General features: G+C 34.8%; 1 protein-coding gene across 7 annotated transcripts in view; it reads right to left on the reverse strand.

Moving 5' to 3' along the window:
• SLC25A21 (solute carrier family 25 member 21) overlaps positions 1-14350 on the reverse strand; it is a 918698-nt gene that overhangs the window by 269590 nt on the left and 634758 nt on the right. The window lies entirely within an intron of this gene.

Here is a 14350-nt window from a genome sequence, read left to right on the forward strand (position 1 = left end):
TTGTAACAGATTTTACAATCTCTGTGCAATTTAATGCCTTTTAAAGATAAAGTACATACTATAAATGACTATTTCTGGCCTCACGAAAACCTTTACTTAAAAAGAAATACCCTGGATAGAGATAAGATGAAAGCAGGAGAAGAGCCTCTCTTAGGTGCTCTCTCCAAAATATTTCAAAAACTTTAAAATTATGACTCTTAATTTTCAAGAGACAGAAACCATAGAAAGCTCCAATGTGGTAATTCTCCAGCCCAAGGTAACCTGGAAAATAGTGGAAAAACTCTGTCCCACGAGGTTGGTGGGGTGGACATGCCAGAATGAAGGAACTTCAACCTTCTAGGAACAGCCCCAGGGTGCCTGGAAGCAGTAGCTCCTGGCAGCAGAAGCGATTTCCTGATCTGTACCCTAGGGAGCACCAAGCACAATTTGGAGGATCAGCAGGAAGACCTCTGCCAGAGCTATGACAAAGCCCAGGCCCTCAGCTGGACTGGAGCACTTAGTGTAGCTTCAGCAGCCCAGATCCAGGAAATGGAAGCAGGGGTGACTACCCAGCAGGAGCTTTCTAGGCAGCTGTTCCCTAAGAGCTAAACCCACCAAAGGTGAGGGAGTGGAGGGAGACTGCCGAGGTCTTTCCTCTGTCCCTGGAACAAGACTCTGGGGTTCTGATGACACTCAGGTCCTGGTCACAGAATAGGCCCCCCCAAAGAGCAGAGGACCCCGCAGCCCCAGGGCAGAAGAGAGCAGTGAAAGCCTCACACACACTGAGGTCCTTATGGGGGTGTCCTAATAATACTCAAAAGCTCAGGAAGCACCCCAAAACTAGGCACAGCCTGAGGAAATGAGTAAACAGATAAAAAGGAACCTGACAATAGACAATTACTTTGGTCCTATGAAGGACCAAAATACTCGATGAAGAGAAAGTCCAAGCTTCTGCATCTAAAGATTCCAAGAAATGTAGAAGTTGGTTTCAGGTGATGACAGCACTCAAAAAAGATTTTGAAAATCAAGTAAGGGTGAATAGAAGAAAAATTTGGAAAAGAAATGAGAGAGATGCAGGAAAAACATGAAAACAAAGTCAACAGCTTAGTCAAGGAAATCCAAAAAATGTTGGAGAAATTAACATGTTAAAAACTAGCTTAGGGGGTGGCTAGGTGGTGCAGTGGATAGAGCATTGGCCCTGGAGTCAGGAGTACCTGAGTTCAAATCCAGCCTCAGACACTTAATAATTACCTAGCTGTGTGGCCTTGAGCAAACCCCATTGCCTTGCAAAAGAACTTAAAAAAAAAAAAAAACTAGCTTAGGTCAAATGGATAAAACCATTCAAAAAGTTATTGAGGAGAGGAATGCTTTAAAAAGCAGAATTGGCCAGATGGAAAAAGAGATAAGAAACCTCTCTTAGGAAAACAAATCCTTCATATGTAGAATGAAGTTAAAGGAAGCTGATGACATTGTGAGAAATCAAGACACAATAGTTCAACACCATAAGAATGAAAAATAAGAAGAAAATGTGAAATATCTCATTGAAAAAACAACTGATCTGAAAAACAGATTCAGGAAAGATAATTTATAAATTATTGGGATACCTGAAAGTCATGATCAGGAAAGGAACCTTGACTTCATTTTTAAAGAATTCCTACAGAAAAATTGCCCTGATATCCTAGAAGCGGAGGGTAAAATAGAAACTGAGAGAATCCTCCAATCTCCCCTGGAAAAAAGATTAAAAAAAAAACCAATCCCCCAAGAATATTATGGCCATGTTCCAGAACTCCCAAGTCAAAGAGAAAAATATTACAAGTAACCTGTAGGACACAATTCAAATTTCATGGAGCTGCAGTCAGGATCACACAGGGCTTAGCAGCAACTACATTAAGGGCTCATAGGGCTTGGAATACAATATTCTGGAAGGAAAAAGAGCTTGGAATGCAACTTATAATCAACTATCCAGCAAAACTGAACATCCTCTTCCAGGGGAAAAGATGGACTTTTAATGGAACAGGGGAATTTCAAATGATCCTGTTGAAAGAACCAGAGCTGAACAGAAAGTCTGACCTTCAAGTACAGGACACAGGTGAAGTACAGAGAGTGAAGGAGAAGGGTAAATTATGAAGGACTTAATGATGATGAACTACATGCATTCCAGCATTGAAAAATGATATTGATAATACTCATATGAACCTTCTCATTTAATAGAGAAGGCAGAAGGAGCTTTTATAGATGGAGTACGGGAGAGAGTCGAATTTGAAGATACACTATATTGTAAAAATGGATTCAATGAGTGAAAGGGAAATGTACTGGGAGTAAGAGAAAGGAAAAGCAGAATAGGCTAAGACATTTCACATAAAAGTTATTTCATGCAGCTTTTGTAATGGTATGGAAGGGGGGGAAAACAAGGGGGAATGACTCAGAGAGGAAGCAGTATACATACTGAGTAGGGTATAGGCATCTAGAAGAAAAAGGAGAGGAGGACTGGAGGAAGAGGGGATATGGGTAATAGAGGAGAGGGTAGGTCATAGGAAAGGATAGTCAGATATAACACATTTTCTTTTTACTTTTTGCAAGGTACTAGGATTGGGTGACCTTTCTGGGACCATGAGGCCGGGTGATTGTTGGGTCTCTGGGGTGGGATGTGGGCTTAGGGCTTCTTGGCCCCAGGTCAAGTGCTCTGTCCACTGCACCACTTGGCTGTCCCATAGCACATTTTTGAAGAGGGACAGAGTGAAAGGAGAAAAAAAAATAATAGATAATAGTGAGGAGGAATGGATGAAGGAAATTACAATCAGCAATAGCAACTGTGGAAAAAATATGGAAATAACTTCTATGATTGACTTATGATAAAGAATGTAATTCAGCCAAGACAGGACTGATGGTAGTAGAACACAGACTGAAACACATTTTTTTCTCTTTCTTTTACTTTATTTCTCGTGAGGCGTTATATTTTTGTGGGGAAGGATAATATTTTTAAATAAGACTATTTACTATGTGTAAAGGGGATAGCATAGAGGGCAATAAAGAGTCAGTAATTATAACTCTGAATGTGAATGGGATGAACTCTCCCTTAAAATGTAAGTGAATAGCAGAGTTGATTAAAAACCAGAATTCTACAATATGCTGCTTATAAGAAACTCAGTTGGAGCAGAGAAATACATACAGAATTAAGGTTAAAGGTTGGAGCAGAATATATTATGCTTCAACTGAAGTGAAAAAGGCAGGGGTAGCAATCCTTATCTCAGACAAAGTAGCTGCAAAAATGGATCTTATTAAAAGAAATAAGGAAGGAAACTACATTCACCTAAAAGTTATCATAGACAATGAAGCAATTTCAGTACTTAATATGTATGCACCAAGTGATATAGCATCCAAATTCTTAGAAGAGAATCTGAATGCATTACAGCAAGATATAGACAGCAAAACTCTACTGGTGGGAGACTTCAAACTCTCTCTCTCTCTCTCTCTCTCTCTCTCTCCTCTCTCTCTCTCTCTCAGAATTAGATAAATCTCACCATAAAATAAACAAGAAGGAAGTTAAGGAGGTAAATAGAATGTTAGAAAACCCAGGCATGTTAGACTTTTGGAGAAAATTGAATTGGGCTAGAAAAGAATATACCATTTTTTCTGAAGTCTATGGCACCTGCACAAAATTGACCATATAATATGACATAAAATGTCATAATCAAATGCACAGAGGCAGAAATAGTGAATACTTCCTTCTCAGACCATAATGTAATAAAAATCTCATGCAATAATGGGCCTTGGAGAGATAGACTTAAAACTAATTGGAAACTAAATAACCTCATTTTAAAAAATGAGTGGATCAAACTTCAAATTATTATTAGAATTAAGGGTTTCATCCTAGACAATGACAATAAAAAGACAACATACCAAAACCAGGCCATAACAAAACCAGAAAATGGCAATAAAAGGACAACAAACTTAAACTTATGGGATGCAGCCAAAGCAATTATTAGGGGATATATTATATCTCTAAATGCTTACAAGAATAAAATAAAGAAAAAGGAAATCAAGGAACTATGCATTCAACTAAAAAAATAGAACAAATTAAAATCCTCCAATTAAATACCAAATTAGAAATTCTAAAAATTAAAGGAAAAATTAATAAAAATCAAAACAAGAAAACTATTGAATTAATAATTAAAATCAAGAGTTGGTTTTATGAAAAAAATGATAAGATAGATAAAACATTGGCTAATTTAATTTAAAAAAGAAAGAAAACCAAATTACTAGTATCAAAAGTTGAAAAAGGTGAATTCACCACTAATGAGGAGGAAATTAAAGTAATAATTCAGAACTATTTTGCCCAAATGTGTGACAATAAATTTCAGAATTTAAGTGAAATATTTTATCAAACAATTAAGGAATAATTGGTTTCAATTTTATATAAACTATTTGGGAAAAATAGGTGAAGATGGAACTCAGCCTAATGCCTTCTATAACACCAATAAGGTATTGATACCTAAACCAGGAAGAGTCAAAAATAGAGAAAGAAAAGTATAGACCAATTTCTCTAATAAATATGGATGTAAAAATCTTAAATAAAATCTTACCATAGTGATTTCAGCTTTATTAACTAGAATAATACACTATGACCAAGCATGATTTGTTCCAGGAATGCAGGGTTAGTTCAATATTAGGAAAACTGTCAGTATAATTGACTATTTCAAAAAAATACCTAACAGAAATCATATCATTATCTCAACAGATGATAAAAAATCATCTTTGACAAAATACAGCACTTATTCCTACTTAAAAAAACACTAGAGAATAGGAATAAATGGATTGTTCCTTAGAATGATAAGCAGTATCTATCTGAAGCCATCAACTATCATTTTATGCAATGGGAATAAGCTAGAGGCATTCCCAATAAGATCAAGGGTGAAACAATGATGCCTGTTATCAGCACTACTATTCAATATTGTATTAGAAATGTTAGCTTCAGCAATAAGAGAAGAAAAAGAAATTGAAAGAATTATAATTGGGAAGGAAGAGACAAAACTCTAACTCTTTGCAGATGACATGATGGTATACCTAGAAAAGCCCAAGAAATCATCCAAAAAACTACTGGAAACAATTAGCAACTTTAGTAAAGTCACAGGATGTCAAATAAAATCACATAAATCTTCAGCATTTCTATATACATTACTAGCAAGTTACAGCAGCAGGAGCTAGAAGAGAAATCCCATTTAAAATAATTTCAGACAATATTAAATACTTGGGACTACCTGACAAGTCAGACTCAGAAACTCTATGAAAACAACTGTAAAACAGGTTTCACATGAATAAAATCAGATTTAAATAACTGGGAAAATATTATTAACGGCTCATGGATAAGACAACTAATATAATAAAAATGACAATTCTACCTAAATTAAACTACTTATCAGGTCTCATACCAATCAAACTTCCAAAAATTTACTTTACTGAACTAGAAAAAATTGTAACTAAATTCATATGAACAAACAAAAAGTCAAGATCATGAAGGAGGTGGCTTAACCTTACCAGATCTAAAATTAAATTATAAAGCATCAGTCATCAAAACTGTCTGGTACTGGCTAAGCAATAGAGTGGTGGATCAGTGGAATAGACTAGGTGCAAAAGAGACATCAGGAAATGTTTACAGTAATCTACTCTTTAATAAACCCAAAGATTCCAGTTTCCAGGATAACAATTTCCTCTTCAATAAACACTAATAGGAAAATTAGAAGATAGTATGGCAGAAATGTGGATTAGAACAACATCTCGAAACCAAGATAAGATCAAAATGGGTGCTGGATTTACACATAAAAGACAAATATTGCAAGAATACTAGGAGAACATAGAATAGTTTACCCATCAGATTTATGAAAAGGGAGCAATTTCTGATCAAGGAAGAGATGGAGAACATCATTAAAAACAAAATATATAATATTGATTACATTAAATTAAAAAAAAACTTTTGCACAAACAAAACCACTGTAAACAAGAACAAAAGATATGTAGTAAATTGGGAAACAAGTTTTATAACCAATGTTTCTGACAAAGGATTCATTTCTAAAATATATAGAGCTGAGTCAAATTTATAAAAAAGAAAATTACCTATTCCCCAGGTGGCAAATAGTCAAAGGATATACAAAGACAATTTGCAGATGAGGAAATCAAAACTATCTATAATCATATGAAAAATTGCTCTAAATCATTACTGATTAGAGAAATGCAAATTATAACACCTCTCAGAATTGCCAATATGACCAGAAAGGATAATAATCAATTTTGAAAGTGATTTGAGAAATCTGGGACACTAATGCATTGCTGGTGGAGCTGTGAACTGATCCAAAATTTCTGGAGAGCAATTTGGAATGATACCCAAAGGACAATAAAAACATACCTACCATTTGATCCAGCAATACCACTACTGGGTTTATTCCCTGAAGGGATTACAAAAAGGGTAAAAAATCACTTGTACAAAAACATTCATAGCAGTTCTGTTTGTGCTAGCAAAGAATTAAAAATCAAGGAGAGGTCCATCAATTGGTGAATGGCTGAACAAATTGTGGTATATGGATGCGATGGAACACTAATGTTTTATTAGAAACCAGGAAGGATGGGATTTCAGAGAAGCATGGTAAAACTTGCATGAATTGATGCTGAGTGAGTTGAGCACAACCAGAAGAGCATTGTACAACTTAACAGTAGCAGATCTTCAATTGGGCAAATGCAAAACTGAAAATGATTCTTTCAGAACTACACTTGGGCAAATGAAAACTCCTTCAAAATTAGAATTGACCAACTAGAAAAGGACTTGAAAAATGTTAATGTAGAAAATTCTTCACTAAAAAAATAGAATGGAATTGGTGGAAACTAATGACTTCATGACACAAGATTCTGTTAAATAAACCAAAAGATTGAACAAATAGAAGAAAATGTAAAATGCCTCATCAGCAAAACATCAAGAGCAGATCAAGATGGGACAACCTGAGAAATACAGGCCTTCATGAAAACATTGAAGAAAAAAATTGCCTAGACTTAATATTACAGGATTTAGTGATGGAAAATTGCCCTGATATCATGGAACCAGAGGGCAATATAGTTATTGAAAGAATACATCAATCCACTCCAGAAAGAGATTATAAAATGTAAACAGCAAGGAATGTTGTGGCCAAATTCCAGGACTATCAGATAAAAGAAAAGGTCCTACAAGCAGCCAGAAAGAAAAAATTTAAATACTAAGGAGCCACAGTAAGGATTAAGCAGGGCCTGGCCCAATCAACATTAAGTGATTGAAGGCCATGAAATAAAATATTTTGAAGAGCAAAGGAACTTGGAATGCAGCCAAGAATCTACTATCCAGCAAGGCTGAGCCTTCTCTTCCAGGGGAAAAGATGGACATTTAATTAAATGGAAGACTTCCAAAATTTCCTGATGAAAAGATCAGAGCAAAATAGAAAATTTGGATATCAAATAGGAGGCTCAACAGACACATGAACGCCCCCCCCAAAAAAAAAAGGGTAAAGAAAAAAACTACTATCCAATAAGATGAAACTGGCTAAATATCCACTTGGGAAAAAAAGATTCTCATAATTCTTGAGAATTGTAAGTTCATTAGAGAGAATATACTTAGCAGAAGTGATGGACACTCATAACTTATCTGTGACTCAGAATGATTTAAAAACAATACCTCCTTAAAAAGGGGGACAATAAGGAGTTGTGAGGATGGAGGAGATTGATTGGGGTAAATCTCATTACATCAAGAGGTACAAAAGACCTATTGTAATGGAAGGGAAGAAGGGAGAAGATGAGAAACATCTGAATATTCCTCTCATCAGACTTGGCTTAAAGTTAACTTACACTCAGTTAAGTTAAGAAACTTACCTTATCTTTCAAGTATTGAAAGGGGAAAAGGGGAGGGAGGGGACAGGGAGGTGGAGAAAATGGGAACTAACAGAAGAAAGGGAAGAATGGGAAAAGCCAAAGGGGAAAGGAAGGGGAGGGCAAACACACTGAAGGTGGCAGTATTCAGAAACAGAATACTGGGGAATATGGATAAAGGGAAAAAAGGGGAAAAATACAAACAAAAGGAAGATAACATGGAGGGCAAAAATAGTAATTATAACTGTGAACATGAATGGGATGAACTCTCCCTTAAAACATAAGCAAATAGCAGAGTGAATTAAAAACCAGAATTCTACAATATGCTGCTTACAAGAAACTCATTTAAAGCAGAGAGATAAATATAGAATAAAGGTAAAAGGTTGGAACAAAATATATTTTACTTCAGCTGAAGTGAAAAAAAGTGGGGTAGAATCCTTATCTCAGACAAAACAGCTGCAAAAATAGATAGCATTAAAAGACATAAGAAAGGAAACTATATCCTCCTAAAAGGTACCAAAGACAATAAAGTAATTTCAATACTAAATATGTATGCACCCAATGGGAGAGCATCCAAAATCTTAGAGGAAAAGTTGAAAGAGTTACAAAAAGATATAGACAGCAAAACTCTACTAGTGGGAGACCTCAACCTCCCACTCTAAATTGAATCATAAAATAAACAAGAAGGACGTTAAGGAGGCAAAAAGATTGTTAGAAAACCTATATATGATAGACCTATGGAGGAAACTGAATGGGGATTGAAAGGAATATACTTTTTTTCCTGCAGTACATAGCACATACACAAAAACTGACCATATAATAGGACATAAAAACCTAATGAGCAATTGCAGAAAGGCAGAAATAATGAATACATCTTTCTAAGATTATAATGCAGTCAAAATCATATGCAACATTGGGCCAGGGAGATATAGTTCCAGAACTAATTGGAAACTAAATAACCTCATTTTAAAGAATGAGTGGATCAAGCAACAAATTATAGAAAGAATTAATTATTTCATCCTAGAAAATTACAATAAAGATACAACATACCAAAACCTATGGGATACACTCAAGGCATCTGTCAGGGGATATATTATAACTTTAAATGCTTACATGAATAAATTAGAGAAAGAAAAAAATCAATGAGCTAAATATGCAACTAAAAATAAGAGAAAGAACAAATTAAAACCCCCAATTAAATACCAAATTAGGAATTCTAAAAATTAATGAAGAAATTAATAAAATTGAAAGCAAGAAAACTATTGTCCTAATGAATAAAACAAAGAGCTGGTTTTATGAAAAAGCAATAAAATTGATAGACCTCTGGTCAATCTGATAAAAAAAGAAAGAAGAAAACCAAATTGCTAGTATCATAAATGAAAAAAGGTAAACTCACCACCAATGAGGAAGAAGTTAAAGTAATAAATCAGAATTATTTTGCCCAGCTCTATGCCAATAAGTTTGAAAATCTAAGTGAAATGGATGAATATTTCCAAAAATATAAGTTGCCCAGCTTAAATGAAGAGGAAATCAAAAACTTAAATAACCCTATCTCACAAAAAGAAATTGAACAAGCCATTTTTGAACTCCCTAAGAAAAAATCTCCAGGGCCAGATGGATTCACAAGTGAATTCTAGTAAACATTTAAAGGAACAATTGGTTCTAATTCTATATAAACTCTTTTGAAAAATAGGTGAAAATGGAACTCTGTCTAACTCTTTTGATGACACCAATATGGCGTTGATACCTAAACCAAGAAGAGTTAAAACTGAGAAAGAAAATTATAGACCTATCTCCCTGATGAATATAGATGCAAAAATCTTAAATAAAATCTTAACAAAACGATTGCAAGTTGTCACATGATGATAAAGTAGGATGTGTTCCAGGAATGCAGGGTTGGTTCAATATTAGAAAAACTGTTAGTATAATTAAATATATCAATAACATACCTATCAGAAAACATATGATCATATCAATAGATGCTGAAAAAGCTTTTGATAAAATACAGCACCCATTCCTACTAAAAACACTAGAGAGTATAGGAATAAATGGACTGTTCCTTAGAATAATAAGCAGTATCTATCTGAAACCATCAACAAGCATTATGTGAAATGTAAATAAGCTAGAAGCATTCCCAGTAAGATCAAGGGTGAAACAATGATGCCCATTATCACCACTACTATTCAATATTGTATTAGAAATGTTAGCCTCAGCAATAAGAGAAGAAAAAGAAATTGAAGGAATTAGAGTAGGGAAGGAGGAGACAAAACTCTCACTCTTTGCAGATGACATGATAGTATACCTAGAGAACCCCAAAAAGTCATCTAAAAATTACTAGAACTAATTAGTAGCAGAATATAAAATAAACCATCATAAATCCTCAACATTTTTATATATGACTAGCAAGATACAACAGAAAAAGCTAGAAAGAGAAATCCCATTCAAAGTAACCTCAGGGGGCAGCTAGGTGGTGTAGTGGATTAAGCACCGGCCTTCCAGTCAGGAGTACCTGGGTTCAAATCCAGTCTCAGACACTTGATAATTACCTAGCTGTGTGGTCTTGGACAAGCCACTTAGTCCCATTTACTTTGCAAAAACCCAAAGTAACCTCAGAAAATATAAAATACCTGGGAGTCTACCTGCCAAGGCAGACTCAAGAAGTTTTGAAAACAATTACAAAATTCTCCTCATGCAAATAAAATCAGATTTAAAAACCTGGGCAAACATCAACTGTTCATGGATAGGTCAAGCTAATATAATAAAAATGACAATTCTACCAAAACTAAACTACTTGTTTAGCGCCCTACCGATCAAGATTCCAAAAATTTACTTTAATGAGTTAGAAAAAGTTGTAAGTAAATTCATAAGGAGAAATAAAAAGTCAAGAATTTCTAGGGATTCAATAAAAAATGGTGCAAAAGGAGGTAGCTTAGCCTTACCATATATAAAATTATATTATAAAGTATTGGTCTACTGAAACTGGTATTGACTAAGAAGTAGAGTCATGGATCAGTGGAATAGTCGAGGTGAAATAGCAGGAAATGATTATACTAATCTGCTGTTTGATAAACCCCAAAAGTCCAGCTATTGGGATAAAAACTCTATCTTCAATAAAAACTGTTGGGAAAATTGGAAGTTAATATGGAAGAAACTTAGATTAGACCAACACCACACCCTATACCAAGATAAGATCCAAATGGATACAGGATTTAGATACAAAAATCAATATTATAAGCAAACTAGAAGATCCAGTAATAATTTACCTGTCAGATCTATGGAAAGGGAAACTGTTTATGACCAAGAAAGAGAGAACATCATTCAAAACAAACTAGATAATTTTGACTATATTAAATTAAAAAGCTTTTGCACAGACAAAAACCACTGTAAAGAAGATCAAAAGAAATGTAAATTGTGAAACAATTTTTGCAACAATTGCAACAATTTCTGTTTTGCAACAATTTCTGACAAAGGACTCATTTCTAAAATATACAGAGAACTGAGTCAAATTTTCAAAAAAATAAGCTATTCCCCAATTGACAAATGGTCAAAGGATATGCAAAGGTGATTTACAGCTGAGGAATTCAAAGAAATCCATAATCATATGAACAATTGTTCCAAATCATTAGTTATTAAAGAAATGCAAATTAAAGCTTCTCTGAGATACCACCTCAAATCTCTCAGACTGGCCAATGTGACCAGAAAGGACAATGTTCAATGCTTGGAAGGAATTCGGGAAATCTGGGAGACTAATACATTGTTGGTGGAGCTGTGAACTCATCCAACCTTTCCAGAGAGAAATTTGGAACCATGTCCAAAGGGCAACAATAATGAGCATACCCTTTGATCCAGCAATACCACTACTGGGCCTATATCCTGAAGTGATGATTAAAAAAAAAATTTAAAAACATCACTTGTACAAAAATATTTATAGTAGCTCTGTTTGTGGTGGCAAAAAATTGGAAATCAAGTGAATGTCCTTTAACTGGGGAATGGTTTAACAAACTGTGGTATATGTATGTCATGGAACACTATTGTTCTATTAGAAACCAGGAGGGATGGGAATTCAGGAAGGCCTGGAAAATTTTGCATGAAGTGATGCTGAGTGAGATGAGCAGAACCAGAAAAACATTGTACACCCTAATGTCAACATGGGGGTGATTATCAACCATGATGTACTTGATCATCCCTTCAGTGGAACAACCAGGGACAATTTTGAGCTATCTGCAATGAAGAATACCATCTGTATCCAGAAAAAGAATTATGGACTTTGATCAAAGACCAAGACTTGTACCATCAAATTAGAAAAAAAAAGCATTATATTATAATGTAATCTTACTATCTCATACTTTATATATCTTCCTTAAGTATCTGATTTCTCTATCATCACATTCAACTGAGATCAATGTGTAATATGGAACCAATGTAAACACTATAGAATGTCTTCTGTAGAGGGTGGGAGGAGGGAAGCAAGAATGGGGGAGAAATTGTAAAACTCAAATAAAATCTCTTTAAAAAAAGTAACAGGGGCAGCTAGGTGGCACAGTGGATTGAGCACTGGCCCTGGAATCAGGAGTACTTGAGTCCAAATCCAGCCTCAGACACTTAATAATTACCTCATTGTGTAGCCTTGGACAAACCACTTAACCCCATTGCTTTGCAAACAAAACAAAACAAAACAAAACAATTTAAAAAAAGAAACAGTAGCTGTAAAAATTGTTTCCCAATTTACTGTATTTCTTTTGATCTGTATTACAGTTGTTTTGTCTGTACAAAAGCTTTTTAATTTAATGTAATCAAAACTGTGTAGTTTGTTGTTAATGATGATCTCCATCTCTTTCTTGGTCATAAACTGCTTCCCTTTTCATGGATCTGACAGGTAAACTATTTTTTGATATCCTAGTTTGCTTATAAGATTTTTTTCTAAATCCTGCATCCATTTTGATCTTATCTTGGTATAGGGTATAAGGTGTTGGCCTAATCCAAGTTTCTTCCATACTAACTTTCAGCTAAATTTCTTGAAAAAGTTTTGTACATTCCACTTACTTTTCTTTCATTCTCTTCTAAAGTTTTTTACAACTTGACTTTGATTCTTATCTTTTAATTGGAAATGTTCTTTGAAAAAATTACCAATGATTGCTTAATCATTGAATCTGAAGGTCTCTTCTTTAATCATTATCCTTCTTGATCCCACCGTAGTATCTGACACAATTAACCATTTCCTAAATACTCTTTCTCTCCCTTATTTATTCATGTATTTACTTTTTACTCTTCTATTTCTTGGTTCTCCTCCTACTTGTCTGAACACTCTTGGGTCTCTTTCGCTGGGTCTTTATCTATGTGTCTCTCTCACACACTAATTTCATCTTTCATTTTTCTTCTACTCTTGAATTTGGTGAGCCTGATGCCCTGGAAGAGGGTAAACTCACCTGGGACTTGGAACTCAGGCAGAGAATGTCTTACAAAAGATGGCTTACAAAAAAGTGACTTACCTGAGAATCAGAGTAAGAGTTAGTAGTTTTTTTCCCATATGGACCACAAAATAATGCAGTTTGGTGTGCATGTGGTTAGCTATGTGGTTTGAATAGTGAAAGAATTTCACAAAGGCACATGACTAAGAGTTATAAAGGATAAATAAGATTTAAAATGTAGGTACAAGACAATTGCATATGGGATTTATCCCTAGAAGATAAGCAGTTAGAAGGGGAAATGTCAGCACTTATAGAGGGGAATAATACATGATGTACATGTTGGGAAAGGGGAGGGGTGGACTCGGGCATAGAGTAAAGGCTTATGTCAGGATGTTCAAGGATAACAAGGATTCATTTCTGGGGAACCAAGATGACTGTTATCAGTTAAAGATCTGGTATAGAGAAGCTGTTATGAATTATACAATAATGTTTCTATGACATACTATTTCTCAAGAATGGTGTAACATAGTTTGTTCTATAATTAACTTTTCACAAGGCATAGCCCAGAGCATACAATTTAAGAGTTTGTTGTAAAAAGGCACAGAATTTAACTATTTATTCTCTATATAATATTTTCATGGCATTAATCTCAACAGTTCTCATGGTTTCCATTATCATATTATGAGCCCTATGTAGATTACACATATAGATGTGTACATGTATATGTCTATATATATATATTTGAATCTGTATATGAGTATATATACATACATGTATATGTGATACTGCTTCTCAAAGCTTCTACTCCTTCTTGACATAAAATTTTCTCTACATTCTTAAGCTATCCCTCAGAAATGGCAATAGTGTTGCCAAACAGTACCTGAGGCTGAATCTAGTACTAGCTCAAGGCTCTCTGGCTTGAGACTTCCCAACATCGTAGCTACGTCTGTCATCATCTAGTACTAGCTCAAGGCTCTCTGGCTTGAGACTTCCCAACATCATAGCTACGTCTGTCATCATCACCTAGTCTTACCACTGGTTCTTCATCCACATAGGGACCAGGGTAGCCCCAACCCACATGT

This window comes from Macrotis lagotis, chromosome 1, assembly GCF_037893015.1.
Source record: "Macrotis lagotis isolate mMagLag1 chromosome 1, bilby.v1.9.chrom.fasta, whole genome shotgun sequence".
NCBI lineage: Eukaryota > Metazoa > Chordata > Mammalia > Peramelemorphia > Peramelidae > Macrotis > Macrotis lagotis.